The 25,405-nt window shown below is 50.5% G+C and overlaps 34 non-coding genes across 34 annotated transcripts; 27 read left to right on the top strand and 7 right to left on the bottom strand.

Annotated features, from left to right (window-relative positions):
• Positions 1 to 2,211: 2,211 nt before the first annotated feature.
• Trnag-ucc (transfer RNA glycine (anticodon UCC)) lies at positions 2,212 to 2,283 on the bottom strand. Its single transcript has one exon. It is a non-coding gene; the product is annotated as a tRNA-Gly (tRNA).
• A 975-nt stretch (positions 2,284 to 3,258) lies between these two features.
• Positions 3,259 to 3,331, top strand: Trnam-cau (transfer RNA methionine (anticodon CAU)). Its single transcript has one exon. It is a non-coding gene; the product is annotated as a tRNA-Met (tRNA).
• A 6,127-nt stretch (positions 3,332 to 9,458) lies between these two features.
• On the top strand, positions 9,459 to 9,531 carry Trnak-uuu (transfer RNA lysine (anticodon UUU)). Its single transcript has one exon. It is a non-coding gene; the product is annotated as a tRNA-Lys (tRNA).
• A 139-nt stretch (positions 9,532 to 9,670) lies between these two features.
• Positions 9,671 to 9,752, top strand: Trnas-aga (transfer RNA serine (anticodon AGA)). Its single transcript has one exon. It is a non-coding gene; the product is annotated as a tRNA-Ser (tRNA).
• Positions 9,753 to 10,019: 267 nt separating this feature from the next.
• On the bottom strand, positions 10,020 to 10,091 carry Trnag-ucc (transfer RNA glycine (anticodon UCC)). Its single transcript has one exon. It is a non-coding gene; the product is annotated as a tRNA-Gly (tRNA).
• A 980-nt stretch (positions 10,092 to 11,071) lies between these two features.
• Trnam-cau (transfer RNA methionine (anticodon CAU)) lies at positions 11,072 to 11,144 on the top strand. Its single transcript has one exon. It is a non-coding gene; the product is annotated as a tRNA-Met (tRNA).
• A 308-nt stretch (positions 11,145 to 11,452) lies between these two features.
• Trnae-uuc (transfer RNA glutamic acid (anticodon UUC)) lies at positions 11,453 to 11,524 on the top strand. Its single transcript has one exon. It is a non-coding gene; the product is annotated as a tRNA-Glu (tRNA).
• A 296-nt stretch (positions 11,525 to 11,820) lies between these two features.
• On the top strand, positions 11,821 to 11,893 carry Trnak-uuu (transfer RNA lysine (anticodon UUU)). The gene has a single exon. It is a non-coding gene; the product is annotated as a tRNA-Lys (tRNA).
• Positions 11,894 to 12,032: 139 nt separating this feature from the next.
• Trnas-aga (transfer RNA serine (anticodon AGA)) lies at positions 12,033 to 12,114 on the top strand. The gene has a single exon. It is a non-coding gene; the product is annotated as a tRNA-Ser (tRNA).
• A 267-nt stretch (positions 12,115 to 12,381) lies between these two features.
• Trnag-ucc (transfer RNA glycine (anticodon UCC)) lies at positions 12,382 to 12,453 on the bottom strand. The gene has a single exon. It is a non-coding gene; the product is annotated as a tRNA-Gly (tRNA).
• A 980-nt stretch (positions 12,454 to 13,433) lies between these two features.
• Positions 13,434 to 13,506, top strand: Trnam-cau (transfer RNA methionine (anticodon CAU)). The gene has a single exon. It is a non-coding gene; the product is annotated as a tRNA-Met (tRNA).
• A 308-nt stretch (positions 13,507 to 13,814) lies between these two features.
• Trnae-uuc (transfer RNA glutamic acid (anticodon UUC)) lies at positions 13,815 to 13,886 on the top strand. The gene has a single exon. It is a non-coding gene; the product is annotated as a tRNA-Glu (tRNA).
• Positions 13,887 to 14,182: 296 nt separating this feature from the next.
• On the top strand, positions 14,183 to 14,255 carry Trnak-uuu (transfer RNA lysine (anticodon UUU)). Its single transcript has one exon. It is a non-coding gene; the product is annotated as a tRNA-Lys (tRNA).
• A 139-nt stretch (positions 14,256 to 14,394) lies between these two features.
• Trnas-aga (transfer RNA serine (anticodon AGA)) lies at positions 14,395 to 14,476 on the top strand. The gene has a single exon. It is a non-coding gene; the product is annotated as a tRNA-Ser (tRNA).
• A 267-nt stretch (positions 14,477 to 14,743) lies between these two features.
• Trnag-ucc (transfer RNA glycine (anticodon UCC)) lies at positions 14,744 to 14,815 on the bottom strand. The gene has a single exon. It is a non-coding gene; the product is annotated as a tRNA-Gly (tRNA).
• A 980-nt stretch (positions 14,816 to 15,795) lies between these two features.
• Positions 15,796 to 15,868, top strand: Trnam-cau (transfer RNA methionine (anticodon CAU)). The gene has a single exon. It is a non-coding gene; the product is annotated as a tRNA-Met (tRNA).
• A 308-nt stretch (positions 15,869 to 16,176) lies between these two features.
• Trnae-uuc (transfer RNA glutamic acid (anticodon UUC)) lies at positions 16,177 to 16,248 on the top strand. Its single transcript has one exon. It is a non-coding gene; the product is annotated as a tRNA-Glu (tRNA).
• A 296-nt stretch (positions 16,249 to 16,544) lies between these two features.
• On the top strand, positions 16,545 to 16,617 carry Trnak-uuu (transfer RNA lysine (anticodon UUU)). The gene has a single exon. It is a non-coding gene; the product is annotated as a tRNA-Lys (tRNA).
• A 139-nt stretch (positions 16,618 to 16,756) lies between these two features.
• On the top strand, positions 16,757 to 16,838 carry Trnas-aga (transfer RNA serine (anticodon AGA)). The gene has a single exon. It is a non-coding gene; the product is annotated as a tRNA-Ser (tRNA).
• Positions 16,839 to 17,105: 267 nt separating this feature from the next.
• Trnag-ucc (transfer RNA glycine (anticodon UCC)) lies at positions 17,106 to 17,177 on the bottom strand. The gene has a single exon. It is a non-coding gene; the product is annotated as a tRNA-Gly (tRNA).
• Positions 17,178 to 18,157: 980 nt separating this feature from the next.
• Trnam-cau (transfer RNA methionine (anticodon CAU)) lies at positions 18,158 to 18,230 on the top strand. The gene has a single exon. It is a non-coding gene; the product is annotated as a tRNA-Met (tRNA).
• Positions 18,231 to 18,538: 308 nt separating this feature from the next.
• On the top strand, positions 18,539 to 18,610 carry Trnae-uuc (transfer RNA glutamic acid (anticodon UUC)). Its single transcript has one exon. It is a non-coding gene; the product is annotated as a tRNA-Glu (tRNA).
• Positions 18,611 to 18,906: 296 nt separating this feature from the next.
• On the top strand, positions 18,907 to 18,979 carry Trnak-uuu (transfer RNA lysine (anticodon UUU)). Its single transcript has one exon. It is a non-coding gene; the product is annotated as a tRNA-Lys (tRNA).
• Positions 18,980 to 19,118: 139 nt separating this feature from the next.
• On the top strand, positions 19,119 to 19,200 carry Trnas-aga (transfer RNA serine (anticodon AGA)). The gene has a single exon. It is a non-coding gene; the product is annotated as a tRNA-Ser (tRNA).
• A 267-nt stretch (positions 19,201 to 19,467) lies between these two features.
• Trnag-ucc (transfer RNA glycine (anticodon UCC)) lies at positions 19,468 to 19,539 on the bottom strand. Its single transcript has one exon. It is a non-coding gene; the product is annotated as a tRNA-Gly (tRNA).
• Positions 19,540 to 20,519: 980 nt separating this feature from the next.
• Trnam-cau (transfer RNA methionine (anticodon CAU)) lies at positions 20,520 to 20,592 on the top strand. Its single transcript has one exon. It is a non-coding gene; the product is annotated as a tRNA-Met (tRNA).
• A 308-nt stretch (positions 20,593 to 20,900) lies between these two features.
• Positions 20,901 to 20,972, top strand: Trnae-uuc (transfer RNA glutamic acid (anticodon UUC)). Its single transcript has one exon. It is a non-coding gene; the product is annotated as a tRNA-Glu (tRNA).
• Positions 20,973 to 21,268: 296 nt separating this feature from the next.
• Positions 21,269 to 21,341, top strand: Trnak-uuu (transfer RNA lysine (anticodon UUU)). The gene has a single exon. It is a non-coding gene; the product is annotated as a tRNA-Lys (tRNA).
• A 139-nt stretch (positions 21,342 to 21,480) lies between these two features.
• Trnas-aga (transfer RNA serine (anticodon AGA)) lies at positions 21,481 to 21,562 on the top strand. Its single transcript has one exon. It is a non-coding gene; the product is annotated as a tRNA-Ser (tRNA).
• A 266-nt stretch (positions 21,563 to 21,828) lies between these two features.
• Positions 21,829 to 21,900, bottom strand: Trnag-ucc (transfer RNA glycine (anticodon UCC)). The gene has a single exon. It is a non-coding gene; the product is annotated as a tRNA-Gly (tRNA).
• Positions 21,901 to 22,881: 981 nt separating this feature from the next.
• Positions 22,882 to 22,954, top strand: Trnam-cau (transfer RNA methionine (anticodon CAU)). Its single transcript has one exon. It is a non-coding gene; the product is annotated as a tRNA-Met (tRNA).
• A 307-nt stretch (positions 22,955 to 23,261) lies between these two features.
• Trnae-uuc (transfer RNA glutamic acid (anticodon UUC)) lies at positions 23,262 to 23,332 on the top strand. The gene has a single exon. It is a non-coding gene; the product is annotated as a tRNA-Glu (tRNA).
• A 294-nt stretch (positions 23,333 to 23,626) lies between these two features.
• Trnak-uuu (transfer RNA lysine (anticodon UUU)) lies at positions 23,627 to 23,699 on the top strand. Its single transcript has one exon. It is a non-coding gene; the product is annotated as a tRNA-Lys (tRNA).
• A 140-nt stretch (positions 23,700 to 23,839) lies between these two features.
• Positions 23,840 to 23,921, top strand: Trnas-aga (transfer RNA serine (anticodon AGA)). The gene has a single exon. It is a non-coding gene; the product is annotated as a tRNA-Ser (tRNA).
• The last annotated feature ends 1,484 nt before the right edge of the window (positions 23,922 to 25,405 follow it).

The raw sequence follows: 25,405 nt of genomic DNA, 5'->3' as shown, positions 1-25,405 counted from the left end.
ATGCCAGCGCCTGCGGTGCACGCCTTAACGAACGGAAATCCAAAGTCTTGCATCTAGGTCCGCAGGCTCGCTTCGCGGACACCGTTTGGTTAGAGGCAACCAACCAGCTCAAGCACCTTGGTTTGATTCTCACTCCGAATCCACGGGAAATGGTAAGAGTGAATTGGGAACAGAAGCTCAACGTCCTTCGCGCTTTGATTCGAGAGCACAATATGCGGTGTTTAGACAGGATTCAGAGAGCACATTTCGTCAATTATTATGTTCTCAGCAAGATTTACCATGTTGCCGCTGTTCTCCCTATTCCTCCTGATATTGCAAACAGAATCTTAGCCCTTGCAGGCTGGTACATTTGGCGAGGTAATATTTTTAAAGTCGCCTTCAAGGCTACCGCTTTACCTCAGTATAAAGGTGGTTTAGCCCTTAAAAATGTTGAATTACAGTGCTTAGCGATTTTTCTAGCTCGAACAACAAGGATCTTACGATATAGTCAGACAGGTCTTACAGCGCGTCTATTCCAGCAGTTACGACCACCGGATATGACGCCACCGATAAATGTTGGACATATCCATCACGAGCTCGTTCATATTCGCCGTTATTACGTGGAGTCCAGCTATGTGCATCAACACCTGCAACCACTCACTGCTGCTGCTGTCTACAGTGTCTTTACGAATCGGCAACAGAATAACTCTATAGAAATGAAGTATCCTGGCAAGAACTGGCGACAAATTTGGATGAATATCAGCGCTCCTTTTCTTCATTCCCGAGTTCGTTCCGTGTGGTATGATGTTGTGAACGAGGTGATGCCCACGGGGGAGAAATTGTGTAAGATCCAATTACGGCCTACACCGACTTGCGACACATGTGGCCATGTGGAAACATTGCAACACATATTATACTGCAGAGATCAGACGCAAATCTGGAATTGGACGAGAATGAAACTGGCTCTTATTAATAGAACGACGCCATCCGCAATACAACTGCAAGATATATTCCACCCGGACTGGAAATTATTTCCGAAATCTAAGAATAATAGCTATACCTGGTTAATTGGACAGTACCTATATTATATGCTGACGACTAAAACACCTACAATTTCTGATTTTCATTTGTATCTTATCGCCGAATATTACGCGATCAAACGATTACGGAAGTATAACGAAAAGTTTCAGAATTTTCTCACCGTTGCTTTGAATGATGGGAAGCTTTAAGTGTGCGAACCAATGGGTACGATCATTGCTTTTTTTTATTTATTTCTTCTGTTATCAGGGTATCTAATTGTCAGTTTTCAGGACTCCATTGCTTCATAGGTTGTACAATGTGTGCACCTAAGGTCAACGAGAAGCAGCATGCAACAAGATGCCAAATTTGTGGAGCCAGTATTATTTCTGGTTTTTTTACGTTACTCAGAAGACAAGTATAGTTTAATTTGACGAAGTGTAACAGACGGGGCAGTATTTCTTTCTAGATACCCATCTTTCCTCTATATAGAACTTTATTTCTATTATTATTTACGATGCTGCAAGAGAAACCTCTGATCTTGTTGTTTTTGTCTCCACTAACTCAAGGAAGACACACTAGTACCCAGTTACTTTCGTTAATAACTACAAGAAAACAGCACGGCGGTAATCTCGGCGAACTTACTCTCAACGCTAAGAGATGACAACTTTGCATCATGCCTTCAGGAAACTGAATCATCGACGAATGCAGAACGACACGGACACATTTATGCTATTATTAAGTGAAGACGAGCTTGAGACGTAGTGATCCTGAGATCTACCACCGCAAAAAAAAAAAAAAAAAAAAAAAAAAAAAAAAAAAAAAAAAAAAAAAATCCACTAATATAGCGCAGAAGAAAAAAAAAAAAAAAAAAAAAAAAAAGTGGTTAAGGCGTCTGACTAGAAATCAGATTCCCTCTGGGAGCGTAGGTTCGAGTCCTACCGACTGCGTCGGTTTTTTCTTTAAGAACAACGAGCAGAAAATTTCGCAGATTGCCTGTCGTTTGGTACCTCTCCACACCTCGCCTCTCTCAGCCGTTTATAGTGCCTGTCCTTTTGATAAGGGCGAATTCCAAGCGTCAGCTTTCGCGTCAGCCGAGCAAAGTCGGGACAAGTCGGGACATACTACAGGATGGTCAGCGTGGAGCTACGACGAAAAAAACCGTCATTTAACAGCACGCGGCTCACATACTCATACGAAAAAACCAGCGCCACTTGCGGTGGCCGGGAATCGAACCCGGATCAACTGCTTGGAAGGCAACTATGCTCACCATTACACCACCACCGCACAGGCGCTGCTCGCAACGCCCCGCTTTGTCGGCTTCCTGCCCGCCAGCAGCGGCCCACGGTGATAGTAGCTGCAGGCGCTTTACGAGGTAGGAGGGTGCATCCACACGCATTCGGGTAGCGCCTCCACGCACGCTGCGTCTTTGGGCAAGACTAGTCGCCGCGGCCGCAAGGTTACTCAACGATAGAGATGAGCATTCGTTTTAAGGCAGTGTAGTGGAGCACTCCGCGTGTGTAGCACTTTTTTCGGTTGTATCCGACGTCGCTGGGTGGCAATCCCACTTTCCCCTGCAGAAAAGTGCTCGGGAAGCACGGGCAGCTTGTCGAGCATCGGTGGTTCAATGGCATGTGCCTCAGTAGTGCAGTAGGCAGCGCGTAAGTCTCATAATCTTAAGGCTTGCTGGCACGATAGCTCAGCGTGTTCGGTCTGAGAGTTATCTGCCCTCTGTGATGAAAGACCGAGTCAACGATGAACTTGAACGGGCGCCATCGGACGTCCGCCCCCAACAAATGCAACGAAAGAAATGAGAACAAAAAAAAAAATTGGTGAATGCTCGCTTAGCATGCGGACGGCCCGGGTTCGATTCCCGGCCGATGCATCGTTCTGCTGTTCTCGCTATAATGCTGCCGCGCCGATTCCTCGCCTGAGCTGCGTCAGCCTCAGGAATGTATAGCAGGATTCGCTGTGAGAAGAACCATACACGCAGCACGCAACAGACCGTACTTGAACGGTCGCGTGCTATTTCTGAACTCTGACGACGGCCTGGCCCAACAGGCCGCTGTGTTCAGGTGCCGCAAGGGCGATGTACTGTAACCTCGGGCAGTGCTGCGTTCCGTTGAAATAGCTGCGGCAGCAGTTTAATCTAGCAAGTAGGGAAAGCACGTGTAGCAACACAACAGATTCTTGAGAAAGCGCAAACTGTCTATCTCTAATATGAGAGACTTACCAAGTTTCCTGTAACGTTACTTGCAACGTGCCTCGGTAGCGCAATAGGTAGCGCGTAAGTCTCATAATCTTAAGGTCGTGAGTTCGATCCTCACCCGGGGCATTTAATTTGCTGTACATCATGGCTGAATTAACGGCGTTGCTGTTGCTAGGGAACGAACTTAATTGTCGTTCGTTATCCACAAGGAGTCTACGCCCCAGCGTCAATATGTTTATTTCCAATTATGACAACGTACAACTTTGATCTTTCTCTTCCCTTGTTAGGAGTAACATAATGAATAGTCAATTTCGAGCTGTGCGCCATGCCAGTCTGTAGGCGCAAATATGCTCGCAAACGGAGAACTGCACTGAGTCCAGATTCAGCACGAAATACGAGAGGAGACGGAGAAAACCTCACGCTTACCGAGCAAATCCGGTGTGGTCTAGTGGCATTCCCTCGCGGGCAGCCGTGCGGTGCGGACGTACGGAGCGGCTGGTCGTGTTTACTTCGTCGCTGCCGGCGGCGGTCGCTGTGCATGGTGAGTGCGCGCTTACAGCGATAACACTACCCTCGGTAATGAATACACGAATGCAATCATGACTCAACCAGAACGGAAAGACACTCTTAAGTTGACATTCGACCCGAAATTTGCCAGACCAAAATCCTTTGAGGTAGAACTATTTGTGCGAGATGTCATGAAATTAACGATTGACGATTTAATTGGCATTCACTTATCGATCGTTAGTAGTACCGTTTACTTGAAATTGGTGACGCCTGAACGATGTGAACAAATTGTTGCGTCTTGTGGTGGATCTCTTAGGTTTAAACATTCAGACGGAAACGTTGGCGAGGTGCGACTAACGCAAGCCGGCTTAGGATTGCGAACTATCAGAATATTTGAACTGCCCTTCGAAGTAACTGCCGAGCAGATTAACGCCAAACTACGGGAATATGGTTCGGTAATAAGCAACGTTGCTGAGAAATGGTCAGGTCAACATATATTCCCAGTATTAAACGGTGTGCGGCAAGTGAAACTCGAATTGCTGAAGCATATTCCATCTTACATCATTATCAGTGGGTACAGGGCCATAGTAATTTATGACGGGCAACCACGGACATGCTCGGGATGTGGCTCTACAGCACATGTCCGCGCTCAGTGTCTTCAGAGGCGCGTAGCGCAGATCCCGACTGGCGAGCGTGAGCAGCCTGGCCCCAGTTCTACGTTGCCGATCACTTACGTAGCCGCCGCCCGTGTAAATACCGCTCCAGAACTCAGCGTCGATTTCACCCTAGATGCGTACACTGATCACAACGAGGAGAACATACCAATGGAGACGAGTAATGTTTCGGAAACCCTCGGAGCTTCCTTACAGGAAGTTAAGGAGGGAAGTAAGGAGACGCAGGGTGGCAGCCAGGTCTGTAACGTCTTCGAACAGCCGCAAGCGGCGGAAGTTTTTCCCATGGCCGAAAACTGTGCCACTCAGGAGAACACTGCTCAAAACTCCAAGTGCCCTTCCCCGAAAAAGCAGAAGAAGCGAAGAATCGCGCAACAGGGTGCTGACACAAAAGCGCAACCACTGCGCGAGAAAGCCAATCAGGTGCGTCAGAAGATGACCGACGTGACGTCTCAGGTTTCCACTGCAACTCCCCAGACATCCAAAAAGTCCCGCACAGACGACTCAGAGGCTGACTCCGACAACAGACCCTCCCCATCACAGACGAAGTTGATGTCAGTCGATACAGAAGGTACAGGTGGCCACCTGCCAGATAGCAGTGCAGATCCGCGTGAAGCTCACCACCCGCGTAACTGGGCGGACGACGTCGAAGAATGCTCTCACGACAACGGTATGACCGAAGTACAGGGACAAGACCGAGAAACAGTGTCAGAAGTGCGGGAAACGGAATCGCAAGGGCAACGGAAGACTGAATCTGCTCTTCAGACGGTCGATGCCGACCCCGACTTCTTTTAATTGATGCCCCTCCGTCATCCCTAAGGGAGCGGCTCAACGCTACGCATACCTCTGCCCTCATGCCACCCTTACAGGCATACCGTGTTGCCACGGTCAACATCAACAAGATCAGCAGTACGTCAAACCTGAGGAATCTTACGGATTTCTTATATGCAGCTGATGTCGACATTGCGCTGTTGCAAGAGGTCGCCGACATTGATCTGGATCGTATCACAGGTTACAATGCGTTAATCAACCCGGGACGTGGCAGTGAACTCGGAACTGCACTTTTGACCAAAGAAGGCATCGCCGTAGCCAATGTCGACAGACTGCCGAACAGCAGAGGTATTGCGGGGACAATCCACAACACCCGATTCATAAATGTTTATGCCCCTTCTGGAACGGGAAAAAAACGCCAGAGATCGGAGTTTTTTAAGGAAGAGATAGTGCCGCTTTTTACAACCCGCACAGGCCAAGTCGTCTTTGCAGGTGATTTCAACTGTGTACTGAAACCCAAAGACCAAACGCCACATTTTAACACTTCCATAGAACTTCTGGACATTGTTCGAGAATTAAACCTACTCGACACGTGGGAACTTAAACACGGCGACATGCCCGGTTTTACCCACGTCACCAGCCATTCTGCCAGCCGCATTGACAGAATTTATGCAACTTCCAATTTACGAAACCATGTTTTGGAAGCGGAGCGATGGCCGCTTATATTCTCTGACCATGTAGCATATATCTGTACCATAAATATGGAAAAACAGGGTACATATAGAGCGAGAGGCCCGTGGAAACTGAATGTTTCCCATTTATCAGATCCAGGGTGCCACGCCGTCTTCCAACACACATGGGCAGATTGTGAAAGGAAATTTCCACTGTACAATTCGGCTTTCTCGTGGTGGTTAAAATGTGCAAAGCCAGCTCTAATAAAAGCGATGAAGTGTTACTCTCGCGAGAAATACGCCTGGCAGAGGACCACAATAGAATTCTATTTTCAGTGCCTACGAGAACTTTATACCGACGATAATACAGTAGTGGCCAATCACATGCAGATCAAAAGAATCAAAGCGACACTCCTAACACTGACGCGACGACAATCTGAAGGCTATCAAGTGCGAACACGCCTGCAAAATGCAGTGCGGGAGGAGACCACATCCATGTACCACGTCATACAAGAGCAAAAAAGACGAAACAGGAAAATACTGACTGAGCTAAAAACTGCAGACGGTCGCCTTTTCGACACACAAACTGCTATTCAAGAAGCAATTTATAAACATTTTACGGCGTTACTAGCTGAAAAACCAATAGATGTGGCAGCGCAGGCAGTCCTTACGGACAGGGCGTGGGGGAGACTTAGTCCGGAACAGGCGGAAGAACTCGCCTCAGACGTACTCGAGGATGAAGTGGCAGACGCCATTCTCAGAAGCCCAAGAAATAAATCGCCTGGTCCTGACGGATTACCTGCCGAGTTTTATCACACATTTAGGCGACAGTTAATTAGTAAGTTGACTCTGGTCTGTAATGACATTATGAACATTCGAAATGACAGCTTGAAAGATTTTTGTCAAGGGATAGTGGTGCTAGTACCAAAAACTCCAGGAGGCAAAACTGTAGAGAATCTCCGGCCTTTAACATTGCTTAACACTGACTATAAAATTTTCGCACGTGTCATTATGCAACGATTAAATTCAGTCATTACCAGCGTTACCGGCGACTACCAAACGTGCGTTGGACCAAATAGAAATATTTTCCACACTTTAACTGCATATAGAGATCTCATAGCGATTGCCGAAGCCTGTGACATCCCAAGTGCCCTTGTGTCCCTTGACTTTGAAAAGGCCTTTGACAGGGTGAACCACTCCTATCTCCTACGCACCATGGACGCCATGCATTTTCCTCAGAAAATCACTGATACTGTCAAAACCCTCCTGATGAATGGTACGTCGCAAATCAATGTCAATGGACGCTTAAGCAGGCCGATCAGTATCGCCAGTTCAGTACGACAGGGCTGCCCAATGTCGATGGCATTGTTTGCCATAGCACTCGAGCCATTCTTGTACTCCCTGACGCAAGACCTTCCAGGGCTGCTCATTCATGGTCAGAAGATTATTTGCCAGGCTTACGCAGATGATGTCAGTTTTGTAGTAACGAAGGACGAGGACTTAGAGAAAGCTTTCCACATTGTAGCAACGTATGAAGCTGCATCGGGGGCGAAACTCAACCGTCACAAGTCAGGCTTAATGCACATTGGACGCGGATTAGAACTCGGTGCTGCTGAAAGAATAAGAAGCTTGGAAACGATCACCTGCCTCGGGATTGAATACACACGCAATGTCCGCCGCACGGCTGCCTTGAACTATCGAAAACTGCTGGCAAAAATGCGCGCTGGCATACGGCAACATAGCCTGCGAGCTCTAACTGCCATTCAAAGAGTGGCTTTAGTTAACACCTACATAATTTCCAAAGTAAATTACGTTGCCCAAGTACTGCCATTACCAAAGACTATGGCACAACAAATGTTAGCGGCGCTTGGCCACTTTGTTACCAGGGGTCAGGTATTTAAAGTAAAGTATGAAACCCTCACCCTACCAGTTTGGAATGGAGGCCTCAATTTGACGGATGTCTACCTCAAAGCAAAAGCCTTGTATGTTAGTCAAACATACAAACAGTGGCACAGATCACCTAACACACTGACGGCTCACATTTTGAATGAAATAGTGCCTCCCAATCTGGACCCACCTGTAGATGTAAAACACATTCTGAACTCGCTCTGTCACTTCAGGCATTTCATACTAGAACTTAGCTACATACAACGAAGAATTCCAGAGGCAGACCGACACAAAGTCAAAGCGATTTACGCCACATTGACGGAAAGTACACCACGCAATATAGTGGAGGAGAAATGTCGAGGTTATAACTGGAAACAAGTATGGGAGAACATTCACGACCCGCTTCTTTCATCTACGGTTCGCTCAACTTGGTACATGGCAGTCAATAGGAAATTTCCGACCAATTCGAGGTTACACAAGATTCACCTGGCTGAAACACCGAATTGTATCAGATGTCACTTAGTTGACACGGACGAGCATAGATTTACTTGCGACGCTGTACAGGACATATGGTCCCTCTGCACACGGAAACTCGCAAGCTTACTGCGAACGTCACCAAGAACGATAACACCAACACGCCTACTCAACCCTGACGAAGTTCCCTATCCCAATACAAAACGACGTGCCGTCAATTGGCTAAAGGGCCAGACTGTAGACTACATACTATCCGAGAAAGAGAAGAGTACAGAAGACTATTGGATACATTTAACGATGGAACACCAGACCCTACTACGAACGACGAAATATAGAGAAAACTATGCTTGTTTTTTATTACGAACGTTGACATAGAGTCACTATATTGCAAAAATATTTAATGGTTTTTTTTTCATAGTATTTGCCATACTAATGGGGCGACACTTTTATTTCTTTTATTTTCTTTATGTTAGAAAACCTAAAAGGTACCCTGGTAGGATGTCATGGAGACATTGGTGGCCGGGGCTTCGGAGTTACGAGCAGCTCAAACAGGAATAACACTTGAGAGATGGACGAAAAAAAACGAATGTTCGACAACGGAATACATCAGCAATAGCTATTCACCGAGAAGACAAACTTTGAAGCCACCAGTCTGCTGAAATTCCCCACGTACACCTACGGCGAGTCAGGGCTACCAATCAAGAAGTATTTTCATTTCCGTCTCATGAGGAGACATTTAGTTCCATACAATTACAGCTACTGAAGCTAGCCGATGAAGGCAATTTTGGCGAGCGCAAGTGACGGGCTATAAGGGGAGGATGGAGGCCAAAAAAAAAAAAAAAAAAAAAAAAAAAATAAAAGAGACAGAAAAAACAAAAAAAAAGAAAAAAAAAGAAAAAAAAAAAAACAAAAAAAAAAGTGGCTAGGATACCTGGCTTTCACCCAGGAGGCCCGGGTTCGATTCCCGGTACCGGAACGGAAGTTTTTGCGCACACAACGCTCCACGTTTTGGCCTTCGAACTGTCGTTTGTCGCCCACCTTCCGAAGCTTCGACCGAACGTAATCGGGGAAAACAGGCACATGATGCAATTACTGTCGGCACCGGAATAAAGGGAGAAGAGGCTCTGGTCCGCTGTTGGGCTGCTACCAGCGTCAGTGGGAAGTCGGTGAAGTCGCCAGTTGCGCCAGAAGCCAGAAATTACCGTAGTACGCCTACACACGCGTTCCAGTTATTTACATTGCTTGCAGCCGCTCCATCCACAACGAGCGTGAGCCCGGATAGCTCAGTCGGTAGAGCATTAGGCTTTTAACCTAAGGGTCCAGGGTTCAAGTCCCTGTCCGGGCGAAGATTTTAACGTTTCCGTAATGGCTCGTCTCGTAGCGATGGTAACCCTGCCGTAATCAGTGCACGGAGTTCGTTTCCTGTCAACATTCTGCGCAGACCGGTTGGATTTTTCACGATTCCAGGGAAACTTCAGTTACGAGCAGTCGTGGCCGAGTGGTTAAGGCGTCTGACTAGAAATCAGATTCCCTCTGGGAGCGTAGGTTCGAGTCCTACCGACTGCGTCGGTTTTTTTCTTTAAGAACAACGAGCAGAAAATTTCGCAGATTGCCTGTCGTTTTGGTACCTCTCCACACCTCGCCTCTCTCAGCCGTTTATAGTGCCTGTCCTTTTGATAAGGGCGAATTCCAAGCGTCAGCTTTCGCGTCAGCCGAGCAAAGTCGGGACAAGTCGGGACATACTACAGGATGGTCTGCGTGGAGCTACGACGAAAAAAACCTTCATTTAACAGCACGCGGCTCACATACTCATACGAAAAAACCAGCGCCACTTGCGGCGGCCGGGAATCGAACCCGGATCAACTGCTTGGAAGGCAACTATGCTCACCATTACACCACCACCGCACAGGCGCTGCTCGCAACGCCCCGCTGTGTCGGCTTCCTGCCCGCCAGCAGCGGCCCACGGTGATAGTAGCTGCAGGCGCTTTACGAGGTAGGAGGGTGCATCCACACGCATTCGGGTAGCGCCTCCACGCACGCTGCGTCTTTGGGCAAGACTAGCCGCCGCGGCCGCAAGGTTACTCACACGATAGAGATGAGCATTCGTTTTAAGGCAGTGTAGTGGAGCACTCCGCGTGTGTAGCACTTTTTTCGGTTGTATCCGACGTCGCTGGGTGGCAATCCCACTTTCCCCTGCAGAAAAGTACTCGGGAAGCACGGGCAGCTTGTCGAGCATCGGTGGTTCAATGGCATGTGCCTCAGCAGTGCAGTAGGCAGCGCGTAAGTCTCATAATCTTAAGGCTTGCCGGCACGATAGCTCAGCGTGTTCGGTCTGAGAGTTATCTGCCCTCTGTAATAAAAGACCGAGTCAACGATGAACATGAACGGGCGCCATCGGACGTCCGCCCCCAACAAATGCAACGAAAGAAATGAGAACAAAAAAAAAAAAAAATTGGTGAATGCTCGCTTAGCATGCGGACGGCCCGGGTTCGATTCCCGGCCGATGCATCGTTCTGCTGTTCTCGCTATAATGCTGCCGCGCCGATTCTTCGCCTGAGCTGCGTCAGCCTCAGGAATGTATAGCGGGATTCGCTGTGAGAAGAACCATACACGCAGCACGCAATAGACCGTACTTGAACGGTCGCGTGCTATTTCTGAACTCTGACGACGGCCTGGCCCAACAGGCCGCTGTGTTTAGGTGCCGCAAGGGCGATGTACTGTAACCTCGGGCAGTGCTGCGTTCCGTTGAAAAAGCTGCGGCAGCAGTTTAATCTAGCAAGTAGGGAAAGCACGTGTAGCAACACAACAGATTCTTGAGAAAGCGCAAACTGTCTATCTCTAATATGAGAGACTTACCAAGTTTCCTGTAACGTTACTTGCAACGTGCCTCGGTAGCGCAGTAGGTAGCGCGTAAGTCTCATAATCTTAAGGTCGTGAGTTCGATCCTCACCCGGGGCATTTAATTTGCTGTACATCAAGGCTGAATTAACGGCGTTGCTGTTGCTAGGGAACGAACTTAATTGTCGTTCGTTATCCACAAGGAGTCTACGCCCCAGCGTCAATATGTTTATTTCCAATTATGACAACGTACAACTTTGATCTTTCTCTTCCCTTGTTAGGAGTAAAATAATGAATAGTCAATTTCGAGCTGTGCGCCATGCCAGTCTGTAGGCGCAAATATGCTCGCAAACGGAGAACTGCACTGAGTCGAGATTCAGCACGAAATACGAGAGGAGACGGAGAAAACCTCACGCTTATCGAGCAAATCCGGTGTGGTCTAGTGGCTAGGATACCTGGCTTTCACCCAGGAGGCCCGGGTTCGATTCCCGGTACCGGAACGGAAGTTTTTGCGCACACAACGCTCCACGTTTTGGCCTTCGAACTGTCGTTTGTCGCCCACCTTCCGAAGCTTCGACCGAACGTAATCGGGGAAAACAGGCACATGATGCAATTACTGTCGGCACCGGAATAAAGGGAGAAGAGGCTCTGGTCCGCTGTTGGGCTGCTACCAGCGTCAGTGGGAAGTCGGTGAAGTCGCCAGTTGCGCCAGAAGCCAGAAATTACCGTAGTACGCCTACACACGCGTTCCAGTTATTTACATTGCTTGCAGCCGCTCCATCCACAACGAGCGTGAGCCCGGATAGCTCAGTCGGTAGAGCATTAGGCTTTTAACCTAAGGGTCCAGGGTTCAAGTCCCTGTCCGGGCGAAGATTTTAACGTTTCCGTAATGGCTCGTCTCGTAGCGATGGTAACCCTGCCGTAATCAGTGCACGGAGTTCGTTTCCTGTCAACATTCTGCGCAGACCGGTTTGATTCTTCACGATTCCAGGGAAACTTCAGTTACGAGCAGTCGTGGCCGAGTGGTTAAGGCGTCTGACTAGAAATCAGATTCCCTCTGGGAGCGTAGGTTCGAGTCCTACCGACTGCGTCGGTTTTTTTCTTTAAGAACAACGAGCAGAAAATTTCGCAGATTGCCTGTCGTTTTGGTACCTCTCCACACCTCGCCTCTCTCAGCCGTTTATAGTGCCTGTCCTTTTGATAAGGGCGAATTCCAAGCGTCAGCTTTCGCGTCAGCCGAGCAAAGTCGGGACAAGTCGGGACATACTACAGGATGGTCTGCGTGGAGCTACGACGAAAAAAACCTTCATTTAACAGCACGCGGCTCACATACTCATACGAAAAAACCAGCGCCACTTGCGGCGGCCGGGAATCGAACCCGGATCAACTGCTTGGAAGGCAACTATGCTCACCATTACACCACCACCGCACAGGCGCTGCTCGCAACGCCCCGCTGTGTCGGCTTCCTGCCCGCCAGCAGCGGCCCACGGTGATAGTAGCTGCAGGCGCTTTACGAGGTAGGAGGGTGCATCCACACGCATTCGGGTAGCGCCTCCACGCACGCTGCGTCTTTGGGCAAGACTAGCCGCCGCGGCCGCAAGGTTACTCACACGATAGAGATGAGCATTCGTTTTAAGGCAGTGTAGTGGAGCACTCCGCGTGTGTAGCACTTTTTTCGGTTGTATCCGACGTCGCTGGGTGGCAATCCCACTTTCCCCTGCAGAAAAGTACTCGGGAAGCACGGGCAGCTTGTCGAGCATCGGTGGTTCAATGGCATGTGCCTCAGCAGTGCAGTAGGCAGCGCGTAAGTCTCATAATCTTAAGGCTTGCCGGCACGATAGCTCAGCGTGTTCGGTCTGAGAGTTATCTGCCCTCTGTAATAAAAGACCGAGTCAACGATGAACATGAACGGGCGCCATCGGACGTCCGCCCCCAACAAATGCAACGAAAGAAATGAGAACAAAAAAAAAAAAAAATTGGTGAATGCTCGCTTAGCATGCGGACGGCCCGGGTTCGATTCCCGGCCGATGCATCGTTCTGCTGTTCTCGCTATAATGCTGCCGCGCCGATTCTTCGCCTGAGCTGCGTCAGCCTCAGGAATGTATAGCGGGATTCGCTGTGAGAAGAACCATACACGCAGCACGCAATAGACCGTACTTGAACGGTCGCGTGCTATTTCTGAACTCTGACGACGGCCTGGCCCAACAGGCCGCTGTGTTTAGGTGCCGCAAGGGCGATGTACTGTAACCTCGGGCAGTGCTGCGTTCCGTTGAAAAAGCTGCGGCAGCAGTTTAATCTAGCAAGTAGGGAAAGCACGTGTAGCAACACAACAGATTCTTGAGAAAGCGCAAACTGTCTATCTCTAATATGAGAGACTTACCAAGTTTCCTGTAACGTTACTTGCAACGTGCCTCGGTAGCGCAGTAGGTAGCGCGTAAGTCTCATAATCTTAAGGTCGTGAGTTCGATCCTCACCCGGGGCATTTAATTTGCTGTACATCAAGGCTGAATTAACGGCGTTGCTGTTGCTAGGGAACGAACTTAATTGTCGTTCGTTATCCACAAGGAGTCTACGCCCCAGCGTCAATATGTTTATTTCCAATTATGACAACGTACAACTTTGATCTTTCTCTTCCCTTGTTAGGAGTAAAATAATGAATAGTCAATTTCGAGCTGTGCGCCATGCCAGTCTGTAGGCGCAAATATGCTCGCAAACGGAGAACTGCACTGAGTCGAGATTCAGCACGAAATACGAGAGGAGACGGAGAAAACCTCACGCTTATCGAGCAAATCCGGTGTGGTCTAGTGGCTAGGATACCTGGCTTTCACCCAGGAGGCCCGGGTTCGATTCCCGGTACCGGAACGGAAGTTTTTGCGCACACAACGCTCCACGTTTTGGCCTTCGAACTGTCGTTTGTCGCCCACCTTCCGAAGCTTCGACCGAACGTAATCGGGGAAAACAGGCACATGATGCAATTACTGTCGGCACCGGAATAAAGGGAGAAGAGGCTCTGGTCCGCTGTTGGGCTGCTACCAGCGTCAGTGGGAAGTCGGTGAAGTCGCCAGTTGCGCCAGAAGCCAGAAATTACCGTAGTACGCCTACACACGCGTTCCAGTTATTTACATTGCTTGCAGCCGCTCCATCCACAACGAGCGTGAGCCCGGATAGCTCAGTCGGTAGAGCATTAGGCTTTTAACCTAAGGGTCCAGGGTTCAAGTCCCTGTCCGGGCGAAGATTTTAACGTTTCCGTAATGGCTCGTCTCGTAGCGATGGTAACCCTGCCGTAATCAGTGCACGGAGTTCGTTTCCTGTCAACATTCTGCGCAGACCGGTTGGATTTTTCACGATTCCAGGGAAACTTCAGTTACGAGCAGTCGTGGCCGAGTGGTTAAGGCGTCTGACTAGAAATCAGATTCCCTCTGGGAGCGTAGGTTCGAGTCCTACCGACTGCGTCGGTTTTTTTCTTTAAGAACAACGAGCAGAAAATTTCGCAGATTGCCTGTCGTTTTGGTACCTCTCCACACCTCGCCTCTCTCAGCCGTTTATAGTGCCTGTCCTTTTGATAAGGGCGAATTCCAAGCGTCAGCTTTCGCGTCAGCCGAGCAAAGTCGGGACAAGTCGGGACATACTACAGGATGGTCTGCGTGGAGCTACGACGAAAAAAACCTTCATTTAACAGCACGCGGCTCACATACTCATACGAAAAAACCAGCGCCACTTGCGGCGGCCGGGAATCGAACCCGGATCAACTGCTTGGAAGGCAACTATGCTCACCATTACACCACCACCGCACAGGCGCTGCTCGCAACGCCCCGCTGTGTCGGCTTCCTGCCCGCCAGCAGCGGCCCACGGTGATAGTAGCTGCAGGCGCTTTACGAGGTAGGAGGGTGCATCCACACGCATTCGGGTAGCGCCTCCACGCACGCTGCGTCTTTGGGCAAGACTAGCCGCCGCGGCCGCAAGGTTACTCACACGATAGAGATGAGCATTCGTTTTAAGGCAGTGTAGTGGAGCACTCCGCGTGTGTAGCACTTTTTTCGGTTGTATCCGACGTCGCTGGGTGGCAATCCCACTTTCCCCTGCAGAAAAGTACTCGGGAAGCACGGGCAGCTTGTCGAGCATCGGTGGTTCAATGGCATGTGCCTCAGCAGTGCAGTAGGCAGCGCGTAAGTCTCATAATCTTAAGGCTTGCCGGCACGATAGCTCAGCGTGTTCGGTCTGAGAGTTATCTGCCCTCTGTAATAAAAGACCGAGTCAACGATGAACATGAACGGGCGCCATCGGACGTCCGCCCCCAACAAATGCAACGAAAGAAATGAGAACAAAAAAAAAAAAAAATTGGTGAATGCTCGCTTAGCATGCGGACGGCCCGGGTTCGATTCCCGGCCGATGCATCGTTCTGCTGTTCTCGCTATAATGCTGCCGCGCCGATTCTTCGCCTGAGCTGCGTCAGCCTCAGGAATGTATAGCGGGATTCGCTGTGAGAAGAACCATACACGCAGCACGCAATAGACCGTACTTGAACGGTCGCGTGCTATTTCTGAACTCTGACGACGGCCTGGCCCAACAGGCCGCTGTGTTTAGGTGCCGCAAGGGCGATGTACTGTAACCTCGGGCAGTGCTGCGTTCCGTTGAAAAAGCTGCGGCAGCAGTTTAATCTAGCAAGTAGGGAAAGCACGTGTAGCAACACAACAGATTCTTGAGAAAGCGCAAACTGTCTATCTCTAATATGAGAGACTTACCAAGTTTCCTGTAACGTTACTTGCAACGTGCCTCGGTAGCGCAGTAGGTAGCGCGTAAGTCTCATAATCTTAAGGTCGTGAGTTCGATCCTCACCCGGGGCATTTAATTTGCTGTACATCAAGGCTGAATTAACGGCGTTGCTGTTGCTAGGGAACGAACTTAATTGTCGTTCGTTATCCACAAGGAGTCTACGCCCCAGCGTCAATATGTTTATTTCCAATTATGACAACGTACAACTTTGATCTTTCTCTTCCCTTGTTAGGAGTAAAATAATGAATAGTCAATTTCGAGCTGTGCGCCATGCCAGTCTGTAGGCGCAAATATGCTCGCAAACGGAGAACTGCACTGAGTCGAGATTCAGCACGAAATACGAGAGGAGACGGAGAAAACCTCACGCTTATCGAGCAAATCCGGTGTGGTCTAGTGGCTAGGATACCTGGCTTTCACCCAGGAGGCCCGGGTTCGATTCCCGGTACCGGAACGGAAGTTTTTGCGCACACAACGCTCCACGTTTTGGCCTTCGAACTGTCGTTTGTCGCCCACCTTCCGAAGCTTCGACCGAACGTAATCGGGGAAAACAGGCACATGATGCAATTACTGTCGGCACCGGAATAAAGGGAGAAGAGGCTCTGGTCCGCTGTTGGGCTGCTACCAGCGTCAGTGGGAAGTCGGTGAAGTCGCCAGTTGCGCCAGAAGCCAGAAATTACCGTAGTACGCCTACACACGCGTTCCAGTTATTTACATTGCTTGCAGCCGCTCCATCCACAACGAGCGTGAGCCCGGATAGCTCAGTCGGTAGAGCATTAGGCTTTTAACCTAAGGGTCCAGGGTTCAAGTCCCTGTCCGGGCGAAGATTTTAACGTTTCCGTAATGGCTCGTCTCGTAGCGATGGTAACCCTGCCGTAATCAGTGCACGGAGTTCGTTTCCTGTCAACATTCTGCGCAGACCGGTTTGATTCTTCACGATTCCAGGGAAACTTCAGTTACGAGCAGTCGTGGCCGAGTGGTTAAGGCGTCTGACTAGAAATCAGATTCCCTCTGGGAGCGTAGGTTCGAGTCCTACCGACTGCGTCGGTTTTTTTCTTTAAGAACAACGAGCAGAAAATTTCGCAGATTGCCTGTCGTTTTGGTACCTCTCCACACCTCGCCTCTCTCAGCCGTTTATAGTGCCTGTCCTTTTGATAAGGGCGAATTCCAAGCGTCAGCTTTCGCGTCAGCCGAGCAAAGTCGGGACAAGTCGGGACATACTACAGGATGGTCTGCGTGGAGCTACGACGAAAAAAACCTTCATTTAACAGCACGCGGCTCACATACTCATACGAAAAAACCAGCGCCACTTGCGGCGGCCGGGAATCGAACCCGGATCAACTGCTTGGAAGGCAACTATGCTCACCATTACACCACCACCGCACAGGCGCTGCTCGCAACGCCCCGCTGTGTCGGCTTCCTGCCCGCCAGCAGCGGCCCACGGTGATAGTAGCTGCAGGCGCTTTACGAGGTAGGAGGGTGCATCCACACGCATTCGGGTAGCGCCTCCACGCACGCTGCGTCTTTGGGCAAGACTAGCCGCCGCGGCCGCAAGGTTACTCACACGATAGAGATGAGCATTCGTTTTAAGGCAGTGTAGTGGAGCACTCCGCGTGTGTAGCACTTTTTTCGGTTGTATCCGACGTCGCTGGGTGGCAATCCCACTTTCCCCTGCAGAAAAGTACTCGGGAAGCACGGGCAGCTTGTCGAGCATCGGTGGTTCAATGGCATGTGCCTCAGCAGTGCAGTAGGCAGCGCGTAAGTCTCATAATCTTAAGGCTTGCCGGCACGATAGCTCAGCGTGTTCGGTCTGAGAGTTATCTGCCCTCTGTAATAAAAGACCGAGTCAACGATGAACATGAACGGGCGCCATCGGACGTCCGCCCCCAACAAATGCAACGAAAGAAATGAGAACAAAAAAAAAAAAAAATTGGTGAATGCTCGCTTAGCATGCGGACGGCCCGGGTTCGATTCCCGGCCGATGCATCGTTCTGCTGTTCTCGCTATAATGCTGCCGCGCCGATTCTTCGCCTGAGCTGCGTCAGCCTCAGGAATGTATAGCGGGATTCGCTGTGAGAAGAACCATACACGCAGCACGCAATAGACCGTACTTGAACGGTCGCGTGCTATTTCTGAACTCTGACGACGGCCTGGCCCAACAGGCCGCTGTGTTTAGGTGCCGCAAGGGCGATGTACTGTAACCTCGGGCAGTGCTGCGTTCCGTTGAAAAAGCTGCGGCAGCAGTTTAATCTAGCAAGTAGGGAAAGCACGTGTAGCAACACAACAGATTCTTGAGAAAGCGCAAACTGTCTATCTCTAATATGAGAGACTTACCAAGTTTCCTGTAACGTTACTTGCAACGTGCCTCGGTAGCGCAGTAGGTAGCGCGTAAGTCTCATAATCTTAAGGTCGTGAGTTCGATCCTCACCCGGGGCATTTAATTTGCTGTACATCAAGGCTGAATTAACGGCGTTGCTGTTGCTAGGGAACGAACTTAATTGTCGTTCGTTATCCACAAGGAGTCTACGCCCCAGCGTCAATATGTTTATTTCCAATTATGACAACGTACAACTTTGATCTTTCTCTTCCCTTGTTAGGAGTAACATAATGAATAGTCAATTTCGAGCTGTGCGCCATGCCAGTCTGTAGGCGCAAATATGCTCGCAAACGGAGAACTGCACTGAGTCCAGATTCAGCACGAAATACGAGAGGAGACGGAGAAAACCTCACGCTTACCGAGCAAATCCGGTGTGGTCTAGTGGCTAGGATACCTGGCTTTCACCCAGGAGGCCCGGGTTCGATTCCCGGTACCGGAACGGAAGTTTTTGCGCACACAACGCTCCACGTTTTGGCCTTCGAACTGTCGTTTGTCGCCCACCTTCCGAAGCTTCGACCGAACGTAATCGGGGAAAACAGGCACATGATGCAATTACTGTCGGCACCGGAATAAAGGGAGAAGAGGCTCTGGTCCGCTGTTGGGCTGCTACCAGCGTCAGTGGGAAGTCGGTGAAGTCGCCAGTTGCGCCAGAAGCCAGAAATTACCGTAGTACGCCTACACACGCGTTCCAGTTATTTACATTGCTTGCAGCCGCTCCATCCACAACGAGCGTGAGCCCGGATAGCTCAGTCGGTAGAGCATTAGGCTTTTAACCTAAGGGTCCAGGGTTCAAGTCCCTGTCCGGGCGAAGATTTTAACGTTTCCGTAATGGCTCGTCTCGTAGCGATGGTAACCCTGCCGTAATCAGTGCACGGAGTTCGTTTCCTGTCAACATTCTGCGCAGACCGGTTTGATTCTTCACGATTCCAGGGAAACTTCAGTTACGAGCAGTCGTGGCCGAGTGGTTAAGGCGTCTGACTAGAAATCAGATTCCCTCTGGGAGCGTAGGTTCGAGTCCTACCGACTGCGTCGGTTTTTTTCTTTAAGAACAACGAGCAGAAAATTTCGCAGATTGCCTGTCGTTTTGGTACCTCTCCACACCTCGCCTCTCTCAGCCGTTTATAGTGCCTGTCCTTTTGATAAGGGCGAATTCCAAGCGTCAGCTTTCGCGTCAGCCGAGCAAAGTCGGGACAAGTCGGGACATACTACAGGATGGTCTGCGTGGAGCTACGACGAAAAAAACCTTCATTTAACAGCACGCGGCTCACATACTCATACGAAAAAACCAGCGCCACTTGCGGCGGCCGGGAATCGAACCCGGATCAACTGCTTGGAAGGCAACTATGCTCACCATTACACCACCACCGCACAGGCGCTGCTCGCAACGCCCCGCTGTGTCGGCTTCCTGCCCGCCAGCAGCGGCCCACGGTGATAGTAGCTGCAGGCGCTTTACGAGGTAGGAGGGTGCATCCACACGCATTCGGGTAGCGCCTCCACGCACGCTGCGTCTTTGGGCAAGACTAGCCGCCGCGGCCGCAAGGTTACTCACACGATAGAGATGAGCATTCGTTTTAAGGCAGTGTAGTGGAGCACTCCGCGTGTGTAGCACTTTTTTCGGTTGTATCCGACGTCGCTGGGTGGCAATCCCACTTTCCCCTGCAGAAAAGTACTCGGGAAGCACGGGCAGCTTGTCGAGCATCGGTGGTTCAATGGCATGTGCCTCAGCAGTGCAGTAGGCAGCGCGTAAGTCTCATAATCTTAAGGCTTGCCGGCACGATAGCTCAGCGTGTTCGGTCTGAGAGTTATCTGCCCTCTGTAATAAAAGACCGAGTCAACGATGAACATGAACGGGCGCCATCGGACGTCCGCCCCCAACAAATGCAACGAAAGAAATGAGAACAAAAAAAAAAAAAAATTGGTGAATGCTCGCTTAGCATGCGGACGGCCCGGGTTCGATTCCCGGCCGATGCATCGTTCTGCTGTTCTCGCTATAATGCTGCCGCGCCGATTCTTCGCCTGAGCTGCGTCAGCCTCAGGAATGTATAGCGGGATTCGCTGTGAGAAGAACCATACACGCAGCACGCAATAGACCGTACTTGAACGGTCGCGTGCTATTTCTGAACTCTGACGACGGCCTGGCCCAACAGGCCGCTGTGTTTAGGTGCCGCAAGGGCGATGTACTGTAACCTCGGGCAGTGCTGCGTTCCGTTGAAAAAGCTGCGGCAGCAGTTTAATCTAGCAAGTAGGGAAAGCACGTGTAGCAACACAACAGATTCTTGAGAAAGCGCAAACTGTCTATCTCTAATATGAGAGACTTACCAAGTTTCCTGTAACGTTACTTGCAACGTGCCTCGGTAGCGCAGTAGGTAGCGCGTAAGTCTCATAATCTTAAGGTCGTGAGTTCGATCCTCACCCGGGGCATTTAATTTGCTGTACATCAAGGCTGAATTAACGGCGTTGCTGTTGCTAGGGAACGAACTTAATTGTCGTTCGTTATCCACAAGGAGTCTACGCCCCAGCGTCAATATGTTTATTTCCAATTATGACAACGTACAACTTTGATCTTTCTCTTCCCTTGTTAGGAGTAAAATAATGAATAGTCAATTTCGAGCTGTGCGCCATGCCAGTCTGTAGGCGCAAATATGCTCGCAAACGGAGAACTGCACTGAGTCGAGATTCAGCACGAAATACGAGAGGAGACGGAGAAAACCTCACGCTTATCGAGCAAATCCGGTGTGGTCTAGTGGCTAGGATACCTGGCTTTCACCCAGGAGGCCCGGGTTCGATTCCCGGTACCGGAACGGAAGTTTTTGCGCACACAACGCTCCACGTTTTGGCCTTCGAACTGTCGTTTGTCGCCCACCTTCCGAAGCTTCGACCGAACGTAATCGGGGAAAACAGGCACATGATGCAATTACTGTCGGCACCGGAATAAAGGGAGAAGAGGCTCTGGTCCGCTGTTGGGCTGCTACCAGCGTCAGTGGGAAGTCGGTGAAGTCGCCAGTTGCGCCAGAAGCCAGAAATTACCGTAGTACGCCTACACACGCGTTCCAGTTATTTACATTGCTTGCAGCCGCTCCATCCACAACGAGCGTGAGCCCGGATAGCTCAGTCGGTAGAGCATTAGGCTTTTAACCTAAGGGTCCAGGGTTCAAGTCCCTGTCCGGGCGAAGATTTTAACGTTTCCGTAATGGCTCGTCTCGTAGCGATGGTAACCCTGCCGTAATCAGTGCACGGAGTTCGTTTCCTGTCAACATTCTGCGCAGACCGGTTTGATTCTTCACGATTCCAGGGAAACTTCAGTTACGAGCAGTCGTGGCCGAGTGGTTAAGGCGTCTGACTAGAAATCAGATTCCCTCTGGGAGCGTAGGTTCGAGTCCTACCGACTGCGTCGGTTTTTTTCTTTAAGAACAACGAGCAGAAAATTTCGCAGATTGCCTGTCGTTTTGGTACCTCTCCACACCTCGCCTCTCTCAGCCGTTTATAGTGCCTGTCCTTTTGATAAGGGCGAATTCCAAGCGTCAGCTTCGCGTCAGCCGAGCAAAGTCGGGACAAGTCGGGACATACTACAGGATGGTCTGCGTGGAGCTACGACGAAAAAAACCTTCATTTAACAGCACGCGGCTCACATACTCATACGAAAAAACCAGCGCCACTTGCGGCGGCCGGGAATCGAACCCGGATCAACTGCTTGGAAGGCAACTATGCTCACCATTACACCACCACCGCACAGGCGCTGCTCGCAACGCCCCGCTGTGTCGGCTTCCTGCCCGCCAGCAGCGGCCCACGGTGATAGTAGCTGCAGGCGCTTTACGAGGTAGGAGGGTGCATCCACACGCATTCGGGTAGCGCCTCCACGCACGCTGCGTCTTTGGGCAAGACTAGCCGCCGCGGCCGCAAGGTTACTCACACGATAGAGATGAGCATTCGTTTTAAAGGCAGTGTAGTGGAGCACTCCGCGTGTGTAGCACTTTTTTCGGTTGTATCCGACGTCGCTGGGTGGCAATCCCACTTTCCCCTGCAGAAAAGTACTCGGGAAGCACGGGCAGCTTGTCGAGCATCGGTGGTTCAATGGCATGTGCCTCAGCAGTGCAGTAGGCAGCGCGTAAGTCCTCATAATCTTAAGGCTTGCCGGCACGATAGCTCAGCGTGTTCGGTCTGAGAGTTATCTGCCCTCTGTAATAAAAGACCGAGTCAACGATGAACATGACGGGCGCCATCGGACGTCCGCCCCCAACAAATGCAACGAAAGAAATGAGAACAAAAAAAAAAAAAAATTGGTGAATGCTCGCTTAGCATGCGGACGGCCCGGGTTCGATTCCCGGCCGATGCATCGTTCTGCTGTTCTCGCTATAATGCTGCCGCGCCGATTCTTCGCCTGAGCTGCGTCAGCCTCAGGAATGTATAGCGGGATTCGCTGTGAGAAGAACCATACACGCAGCACGCAATAGACCGTACTTGAACGGTCGCGTGCTATTTCTGAACTCTGACGACGGCCTGGCCCAACAGGCCGCTGTGTTTAGGTGCCGCAAGGGCGATGTACTGTAACCTCGGGCAGTGCTGCGTTCCGTTGAAAAAGCTGCGGCAGCAGTTTAATCTAGCAAGTAGGGAAAGCACGTGTAGCAACACAACAGATTCTTGAGAAAGCGCAAACTGTCTATCTCTAATATGAGAGACTTACCAAGTTTCCTGTAACGTTACTTGCAACGTGCCTCGGTAGCGCAGTAGGTAGCGCGTAAGTCTCATAATCTTAAGGTCGTGAGTTCGATCCTCACCCGGGGCATTTAATTTGCTGTACATCAAGGCTGAATTAACGGCGTTGCTGTTGCTAGGGAACGAACTTAATTGTCGTTCGTTATCCACAAGGAGTCTACGCCCCAGCGTCAATATGTTTATTTCCAATTATGACAACGTACAACTTTGATCTTTCTCTTCCCTTGTTAGGAGTAAAATAATGAATAGTCAATTCGAGCTGTGCGCCATGCCAGTCTGTAGGCGCAAATATGCTCGCAAACGGAGAACTGCACTGAGTCGAGATTCAGCACGAAATACGAGAGGAGACGGAGAAAACCTCACGCTTATCGAGCAAATCCGGTGTGGTCTAGTGCTAGGATACCTGGCTTTCACCCAGGAGGCCCGGGTTCGATTCCCGGTACCGGAACGGAAGTTTTTGCGCACACAACGCTCCACGTTTTGGCCTTCGAACTGTCGTTTGTCGCCCACCTTCCGAAGCTTCGACCGAACGTAATCGGGAAAACAGGCACATGATGCAATTACTGTCGGCACCGGAATAAAGGGAGAAGAGGCTCTGGTCCGCTGTTGGCTGCTACCAGCGTCAGTGGGAAGTCGGTGAAGTCGCCAGTTGCGCCAGAAGCCAGAAATTACCGTAGTACGCCTACACACGCGTTCCAGTTATTTACATTGCTTGCAGCCGCTCCATCCACAACGAGCGTGAGCCCGGATAGCTCAGTCGGTAGAGCATTAGGCTTTTAACCTAAGGGTCCAGGGTTCAAGTCCCTGTCCGGGCGAAGATTTTAACGTTTCCGTAATGGCTCGTCTCGTAGCGATGGTAAACCCTGCCGTAATCAGTGCACGGAGTTCGTTTCCTGTCAACATTCTGCGCAGACCGGTTTGATTCTTCACGATTCCAGGGAAACTTCAGTTACGAGCAGTCGTGGCCGAGTGGTTAAGGCGTCTGACTAGAAATCAGATTCCCTCTGGGAGCGTAGGTTCGAGTCCTACCGACTGCGTCGGTTTTTTTCTTTAAGAACAACGAGCAGAAAATTTCGCAGATTGCCTGTCGTTTGGTACCTCTCCACACCTCGCCTCTCTCAGCCGTTTATAGTGCCTGTCCTTTTGATAAGGGCGAATTCCAAGCGTCAGCTTTCGCGTCAGCCGAGCAAAGTCGGGACAAGTCGGGACATACTACAGGATGGTCTGCGTGGAGCTACGACGAAAAAACCTTCATTTAACAGCACGCGGCTCACATACTCATACGAAAAAACCAGCGCCACTTGCGGCGGCCGGGAATCGAACCCGGATCAACTGCTTGGAGGCAACTATGCTCACCATTACACCACCACCGCACAGGCGCTGCTCGCAACGCCCCGCTGTGTCGGCTTCCTGCCCGCCAGCAGCGGCCCACGGTGATAGTAGCTGCAGGCGCTTTACGAGGTAGGAGGGTGCATCCACACGCATTCGGGTAGCGCCTCCACGCACGCTGCGTCTTTGGGCAAGACTAGCCGCCGCGGCCGCAAGGTTACTCACACGATAGAGATGAGCATTCGTTTTAAGGCAGTGTAGTGGAGCACTCCGCGTGTGTAGCACTTTTTTCGGTTGTATCCGACGTCGCTGGGTGGCAATCCCACTTTCCCCCTGCAGAAAAGTACTCGGGAAGCACGGCAGCTTGTCGAGCATCGGTGGTTCAATGGCATGTGCCCTCAGCAGGTGCAGTAGGCAGCGCGTAAGTCTCATAATCTTAAGGCTTGCCGGCACGATAGCTCAGCGTGTTCGGTCTGAGAGTTATCTGCCCTCTGTAATAAAAGACCGAGTCAACGATGAACATGAACGGGCGCCATCGGACGTCCGCCCCCAACAAATGCAACGAAAGAAATGAGAACAAAAAAAAAAAAAAATTGGTGAATGCTCGCTTAGCATGCGGACGGCCCGGGTTCGATTCCCGGCCGATGCATCGTTCTGCCTGTTCTCGCTATAATGCTGCCGCGCCGATTCTTCGCCTGAGCTGCGTCAGCCTCAGGAATGTATAGCGGGATTCGCTGTGAGAAGAACCATACACGCAGCACGCAATAGACCGTACTTGAACGGTCGCGTGCTATTTCTGAACTCTGACGACGGCCTGGCCCAACAGGCCGCTGTGTTTAGGTGCCGCAAGGGCGATGTACTGTAACCTCGGCAGTGCTGCGTTCCGTTGAAAAAGCTGCGGCAGCAGTTTATCTAGCAAGTAGGGAAAGCACGTGTAGCAACACAACAGATTCTTGAGAAAGCGCAAACTGTCTATCTCTAATATGAGAGACTTACCAAGTTTCCTGTAACGTTACTTGCAACGTGCCTCGGTAGCGCAGTAGGTAGCGCGTAAGTCTCATAATCTTAAGGTCGTGAGTTCGATCCTCACCCGGGGCATTTAATTTGCTGTACATCAAGGCTGAATTAACGGCGTTGCTGTTGCTAGGGAACGAACTTAATTGTCGTTCGTTATCCACAAGGAGTCTACGCC

This window comes from Schistocerca serialis, chromosome 4, assembly GCF_023864345.2.
Source record: "Schistocerca serialis cubense isolate TAMUIC-IGC-003099 chromosome 4, iqSchSeri2.2, whole genome shotgun sequence".
Taxonomy (NCBI): Eukaryota; Metazoa; Arthropoda; class Insecta; order Orthoptera; family Acrididae; genus Schistocerca; species Schistocerca serialis.
Note: the sequence above shows the minus strand (reverse complement) of the source record. Positions and strands in the feature narration are given on the sequence as shown.